Source organism: Tasmannia lanceolata, unplaced genomic scaffold, assembly GCF_043159265.1.
Source record: "Tasmannia lanceolata isolate RefF3 unplaced genomic scaffold, GAP_Taslan_0.1 ptg000012l, whole genome shotgun sequence".
Taxonomy (NCBI): domain Eukaryota; kingdom Viridiplantae; phylum Streptophyta; class Magnoliopsida; order Canellales; family Winteraceae; genus Tasmannia; species Tasmannia lanceolata.
In genome coordinates this window covers 2113161-2119160 of record NW_027518689.1, presented here as the reverse complement: position 1 = coordinate 2119160, position 6000 = coordinate 2113161, and the positions used below count along the sequence as shown (strand labels likewise).

Here is a 6000-nt window from a genome sequence, read left to right as displayed (position 1 = left end):
GTTGTAATCTCTAAAATCGGTAAAAATTCAAGAAGAACATAATTTTATAGAACACATCATATTCTAAAGTTTCTGGAATATATAACTTAGTTTGATATAAGTTGCTTTGTAAAATCACCTAGCTAGTTTGAAACTGGTAAAATTAATTAAAAATTGAAATTAATTCAAAGAGTCATGAACATTTCCAAAAAACTATAATCTTCCATCATGTATTCAATCCTTAAGCCAACAAAACAAAAACCTTAGGAATCATTTATCTCCTTTGTAAACTTGCCATATAAGGTTAGTTTAGATGCCAATGTGTCATTCATAATCGTATCCTAATTGCGATCAATCCTTGAGAATTTGAGAATTTAAATTATAGTATGTTGTTGGCTCCGAGGTTGTAGTCCACGGAAATCCTGAGAAACACGCCATGCAATAATATACTATAACTTACATGCTAAATTGTGCAAGGGTGGAAAGTCTGATTCCCTTTAATGGATGCAACCCAAGGATGAAATTTGTCAGCCATACAACCATTGGTATTCCTTAGATTTTAGGAGTTAGAAACCTTTAAAGAACTGAAAATCATTAACTTCACAATCTGGGTTAATCAAACCCATGTTTTGAAACCGTTGGATAACGGTATCACCTTGTAGGTACCCTTAGAGCTGATTATGAACACTTATGTCACGTCGTGTTCTAGGTTTTAGGGTGTCCTAGAGTTAGGAGTCCAGCCTCATCACGGCCGTTTGCTATGGATAGCAATCGTTGTTATCGTGTCATAGATCTAGTTACACTAGTTAACCCATCTTCCTATAGGACAAGCCTAGTTAACGTAGGACGTAGGTTCACCTGCATTAGTTTAGGAAACGTTTTGCACTAAGATAGGACCATATAGCATCTTAGATGAATTCTTAGGATAATAAAATCTATTCAACTTGAACTAAATAATCTCTCTTAAACTGTTGAAACAGTCAATCCAGTCTAGATCGTTGTCCTAGATGTCTTAGGCATGTAGCTTAGTTTAGGTCACCGGACTACGATCGACTCTGATTCCAGTGAGGCTTGGATACGTATGCAGCTTTGGATGCTTTGAATGGCATACCGAGCACGAGTCGGCCTTCCTCACATGGTGGGGAATTTTAGGATAGTTTACTTATTTCTTCTCATAATTGAATTAATTAAAATACTTAGGATATTCTGAAATTAGAATTTAGGAGAACTCTCACATAGATTGAATTCAAACCAATCAAGAAAAGCAAGAGATACATTAAGGATTATATTGAAATTAGATTTTATGATGCATGCCACATAGTTCGCACATTAATATAGAGTTAAATGAGCCATTTAAAAGAAATTCAAGAGAGTTAACTTTTGAAATTGAAGACCGGATTATCGGGCAAGAATGATGCATGTGGTGGTAATTCCCCATACCTTCCATTCTCATAATCAGGTAACGAATCTAGATTTCTGATCACTTATGGGTCCTAGATCTCTCATCTAGGTGGTGACTCTGTCATTATCTTTTGCTTGAAATTCGGATTGCTTTAGTAATCCAAAGTTCACGGAAAAGATTAATTAAATCAATAATAAATGGCACATGCCAACCGTGTGGGTACGAGAGACCAAAAGAGGGAGGTGGGTCGCGCCGCCCCTCTCGCGGGATCGGGGCCCACACAATGACAGTGAAGGCTGGTAAATGAGCAGAGCTAAGAAGGTCAAGGAAGGTAAGGATCCGGCCAGAAATTGGCCGAAATTCGGCAAAGGTCTGGTCGGAGAAGAAGGTGGAGGGGTTAGGGTTTGAACAAATTCTCTCTCTCTCTCTCTCTCTGCTAAAATCCCTCTTTCCTCCTCTCTGTGGGAATTCGTTTGAGCGAAAATGAGAGCTCCCTATTTATAGGCGCGAGGAGGTGAGGTGGTGATGGGGAAAAATGGACGGCTCCGGTGGGAGATAGAGATGAAGATGGAGATCAAGCTCCCTTTCTCCTAAGATTTCTCTCTTGTGAACCTTCTCTAATTTTTTTAGATGAAAATGGAACTCTCCCCTCTCATGCCTTTATCGATTGGGATACAAGTTAGGTTGGCAATGGTTCGGCTTCAGTTTGGTTTGACCCCCAAACCGTACCAAACCGAAATTTGAATCGGTTTGGTTCTACCAAGCCGAAATTTGAATTTTCGGTTCAGTTCAGCCAATTTCGCCACCCCTTACTCATAATCATTGGAAATCGGGGGCAACGGTTCGGTTTGAAATTTGCATCGGTTTGGACCAAACCGAAATTTGAATCAGTTTGGTTTAACCAAACCGAAACCAAATTTTCGGTTCTATTTCGTTTCGATTTCGGTTCGGTTCGGATGATTTTGCCACCCTTAGATACAAGGGGAAATGATAAATTTACACCCCCTTGGATTGCTTGGACAGCCCCCTCTACTTGATAAAAATGACTATTCTTTTTACATCACAGAGGTGGCTCGGGTAAAAGCTGGGGCGGATAAAAAAGAGAAAGGATATATTTGCACTCCTTTTCTTCCTTGCACATCCACCTTGAAATTTTATTCACTCCCCTTTTATCGGAAATGATATATGCACAACCTGTTTTGATACTTGTACAAACTCAGCTTGTCGTTTCTTCCATTTTTCACTCATTCCCTCTAAAATTTTATGAGTATATTCTTGGGAGTAATAACAACACCTTGGCAGTAATTAGCGCGCAAATGTACAAGAAGAATCAGAGAAAATTTCAATATGTGGTTGAGATCAAGCATTAAGGCTTAGGGGTGCAAATAAGTAGTGCCAATACCAAAAAAACTTTGTGGTATTTTTGTAGGCCTTTTTCTAATTTTTGTAAAATGAAAGAGAAGGTCGGGGCAATTGAACGGAGGATATCAATGGGGCTCGGGGGTCATTCGAGCTCCACAAAGGCCTTAACAATGGTCTGCAAATGAGTATTTTTCAAGCTCTTCCACACTCGGGGCTCGATTTTGCGGAAATTTCAAGATTGGGCTTTGAAATTTTATTCGATTTCGAGAATTAGGGTCCTGTCAAAATGGGGGTGTCTACACCTGTCCACAGGTTGTTCCAATGTGATCATGTTCAGTGTACGATCCAATCATTACACCCACTCTTCTTGCTTAGGGTCCCCTACCCAGTTGACAAAGATAAATCATCTCATGACAGATGCATGTAGACAAGTATACTGCTGGTTGTATACAAGAAGAGACGTCCAATCTCAACCGCAAAAAGACAAAGAAACTTTTAAGGTTTGCAAAGAATCGGAATGCCATATCTCCTTGCTCCCTTAGATCTGTGAATCTTGAGCATGGCATTCCTACTTTGCTACCTAAGGACGAATAAGTGTCACTAGTTAAGTACATCACACACATTCATATATTTAATACCCATAATATGTCATGAAATGAAACTTTATTGATTCTTTAATTGAAAGGAAAAACAAAATGCACTGACTTTTAGGGCACTGACTCTAACATGCATCACATAAGGCTGATGTACAATCTGAACTTGATGCTACCAATGCGTCATCGTCTATAATATTGTCTTGATATATAAACTGTAACAAGGCCCGGAGATAACATAGGAATACAAAAGTTTGAGATAAGCAAGGAGAATATTGAAAAAGAAGCTCTTCAACCACATAAGCCTATTACCAAAACCCAAAGCAAAGAAAAGTACTATGACAATCCTCATATTGAACACCCTTGGTTCCATATCTCCAACAAAAATTGCAGTCATATCTTCTTCTTTTTTGAACAGAAACTCATTCATATATTTCTTCAACCCACGACTGAATTGATCGAAGAACAGAGCAGATCGAGAGACCTAAACCGCCTTACGAGCAAAAAACTTCTTTTTACCAACATAGAAAACTACATTAGAACAAAATACATAATCCATCAGCTTGCCAAAATCGGCTCCTATACCAGAATCAAGAATGTATATTGAATTTTCTAGAGAATCGCCTATAAAAAGAAATGAATACACACATTAAGAAACAACACATGTTAACTTGCTATATCAGAATGAAAATAGAATGGATCACCAACAGTGGCTTCCCACATAAGGTTCCAAAGTCATGATGTTCAAGAAAGATTAAATGATGAGGCCAAAAGAAGATAAAATGTGAAAAAGAAGATTCCACAATGCATAGTAACACTTTTTAACTACAATATTTTCTACGTTGGCAAAGGGGATTAAAATAATTTGACATGGGTAGTCTGAGATAAAAATATTTTTAGAAATGAGTATGGTTATTGGAGTATTAGAAAATGTGAACAAAATTTGAGGTTCTTCTCTATTCAAAACAAGTGTCCGACTTCCATGTGGCCATATATCTAACTGTACATATGGGCCATAGATTCAACGATCTATTTCATCCCAGCCAACTAGTAATTCTGTTTGAGATAGATCTGAGTTAGTTCCTCAACATAGAGCTGGTCATGGACATGGAGGAGGTGGTAGTCATGGTTTTGGACATCCTAGTGGTGGAGATTCGGTGGTTGTGGCTTTGACCGTGTTGGAGATATGGGAGGTAGAGGTGCTGGCCGTGGATTTGAATGACAAACCTCCCTGCTATGCCCATCATGTTTCATCTATTTAGGACGATAGTAATCGGTCTTCTACTTCTAGGTATGATGAGACTATTGACAATGTTATTCTCTCTAAGGAAGAGTTTTCCAAGTTGATTCATGCCCAAGGTAGCATCTAGCCATGGTATACTTCTACTCCTTTTCAAAAAGGTATCATAATATATGATTGGTGACTATAGTATTTTGTCATCTTTTCAACGTGAGACCTCTATTGACAATGTCATTGTTGCTGATGATAACACATCTAACGTCTTGGGCATGGATGTAGTCCACCCGAGTCCCAACATGACCTTGTAATCTATTTTATTTGTTCCAAAATTTGTCATCAATTGTTCAAAAAGTTTCATTTAATTTTTCATATATTATTTTATTTAAAAACATAACCCAATTGAAAAAAAAATGATATAAATAAAATTGGGAAAGAAGATGTAAACAACAACCCATAAGTAGCCGTTGAAAAATAATTGAATTAGAAAAAGAGAAAACGGTTCCTACACACTAGCTTAAAATATAGTGGGGGCCACATTATTTGGGTAATCCAAACCATTCATTTTAAGGCCCTCATATAGATAGGGTGTCCACAAAAAATCAGATCCATAGGATCATCCTAATCATTTGAACTGTGGAGGCAAAAAATGGACTAATTTGTAAAGGTTTAAAGACATCCATTTTACCTCCACAAATCGTAGGGTTGAGATGATCCTATGGATCTGATTTTTTGTAGACATCTATGTGAGGGCCTTTAAAATGGATGGCTTGGATCACCCAAACAATGTGGGCCCCCACTGTATTTTAAGCTAGTGTGTAGAGAACTCTCTACACATGTGTAGGAACCGTTTTCTCGAAAAGACAAAGAGAAAAAATGCAATTAGAACCTGTAAATAAAAACTTGCCTAGCATTCCACAAAAATGGATTTTAAGGGGTAAATTAACAAAAACACAAAAGAAGGACAAGTCAATAAAAATTTATAGTGCACAACATATAAGACCAAAAAGCACAAAAATACAGTTATATAGTACATGTATTTGAGAAAGAAAAGACAAAGTAGACCTTTAACGAGCCATATCATACTCTATATCCCCTTCTTGACAACTTCTACGTTGAATATAACAACCCATAATTAACTTTTAAAAACATAATCTAAATGAAAATAGGATATAAACTAAATGAGGAAAAAAGAAGTAAACAACAACCCATAAGTAGCCATTAAAACATAAATGAATTCAAAAAAAAAAATTCAATTAGATCCTGCAAATAACCATACGAGTAGAAATGGATTTGAGTTTTTCCCCTACTTTTACCTATGATATTTGATAAACACTACAATAACACAACAAATAATTTGTTTTAGAATCTATAAATGGCAGTCCACTACCCAGGGTTTGCGTGTTCAAATTATTCTCAATTAGCTT

General features: G+C 37.1%; 1 long non-coding RNA gene across 1 annotated transcript in view; it reads right to left on the bottom strand.

Moving 5' to 3' along the window:
• Nucleotides 1–3421: 3421 nt before the first annotated feature.
• Nucleotides 3422–6000, bottom strand: part of LOC143887013 (uncharacterized) — a 42351-nt gene continuing 39772 nt past the window's right edge. The window contains exon 3 of the long non-coding RNA XR_013253980.1: nucleotides 3422–3867. This is a non-coding gene — a long non-coding RNA (uncharacterized LOC143887013). The remainder of the gene's footprint in view (nucleotides 3868–6000) is intronic.